This window comes from Stigmatopora nigra, chromosome 19, assembly GCF_051989575.1.
Source record: "Stigmatopora nigra isolate UIUO_SnigA chromosome 19, RoL_Snig_1.1, whole genome shotgun sequence".
Taxonomy (NCBI): Eukaryota; Metazoa; Chordata; class Actinopteri; order Syngnathiformes; family Syngnathidae; genus Stigmatopora; species Stigmatopora nigra.
This window is the reverse complement of record NC_135526.1, coordinates 8,928,863-8,930,000: the sequence shown is the minus strand read 5'-3', so window position 1 is coordinate 8,930,000 and position 1,138 is coordinate 8,928,863. Positions and strand designations below refer to the sequence as shown.

Genomic DNA, 1,138 nt, shown 5'->3' with positions numbered 1-1,138 from the left:
AGATAAAACATTTGGATATTTACAAATGTACATTTTAATAACAATATTCTATTAAAACACATTTTACCCTTTGCATATACATCATTGTGTTCAGAATAAAAAATGTATATGCATTGAAAGATGAAAATTATATTAAAAAAACAACAATAATTAAACACTTTTGCTGAGCTGTGATAAAAGTAAAACGCAAAACAGGTTGCAGTTAATGTTGACATACATGAAAATAAAAACAAAGACTCTCTTCTGAGAAGAAAAAAACGTTTGTGAGCTGATACATGCCGAATAAGAAATCTATTTCAAGTCTGTCGGGAAGGTGAATGGTGGCTAAACATGCAAACAAGATGTCAAGAAGGATGCAGACGGATGTAAGCAACTCACAGGGATGATGCTGATGCTGCGGAAGAGATGCGACGTTGCTGCACCGCCACGCACCGACTGGATGTCTGGAGGCACGCTTCTTCCAACCAACAGACGACCCAACCCCCTAATCCCCATTCCTCATCTGTTCTGCTGTGCAGCAACACCCAGACGCTGATTCCCTTTTTTGTTTTTTATTTATTTCTTTTTTGACTCTTTGGAAGCTGAATTAATGTTGCATTCAGGGGCTTTAAGTACAGCAGAAATCCTGGATGAATTTGAAAGGGCTTTTAGATGTTTTTTTTTGTTTCTTTAAACCACGCAAACATACAAAAAATGTGCTTAATGACCATAAATCATTCAACAGGGTGGTTGAATTTAAAATGTCACACTATTTTGCAATATTTTCACAATTATTATTGGATCAGAGGTACAAAATGACTTTAAATCCATACATTACTAAATCACCTTGTTATGCCTGAAGGCAACACAATGAGATTGTTACATTGTTTGATATTTTTAAGTTAGGGGATGTCTCGGAAGGCACCAAAAGCAATAGATATATAATGTGATATATTTTGTTGTTGGCAAATGGGTTATAACAATAAATGTACTCAGACAGCACTAGAAAACATAATCACCATATAGTACCTGATTATAAATTAATCATTATTACTTAACATAAAAAGTAAGTATTTTTACTGCGACTCTTTTATTAAATGATATACAGCTTCAATGTAAAATGATACTTCAATTTGAATTTAATGTAAAGTAATTCAAC

The 1,138-nt window shown here is 33.4% G+C and overlaps 1 protein-coding gene across 1 annotated transcript in view; it reads right to left on the bottom strand.

Annotated features, from left to right (window-relative positions):
• nsg2 (neuronal vesicle trafficking associated 2) overlaps window positions 1–534 on the bottom strand; it is a 23,634-nt gene extending 23,100 nt beyond the window's left edge. Inside the window, exon 1 of the mRNA XM_077741366.1 lies at window positions 379–534. The gene's annotated coding sequence lies outside the window, so the exon portion shown is untranslated. The remainder of the gene's footprint in view (window positions 1–378) is intronic.
• Window positions 535–1,138: the final 604 nt, after the last annotated feature.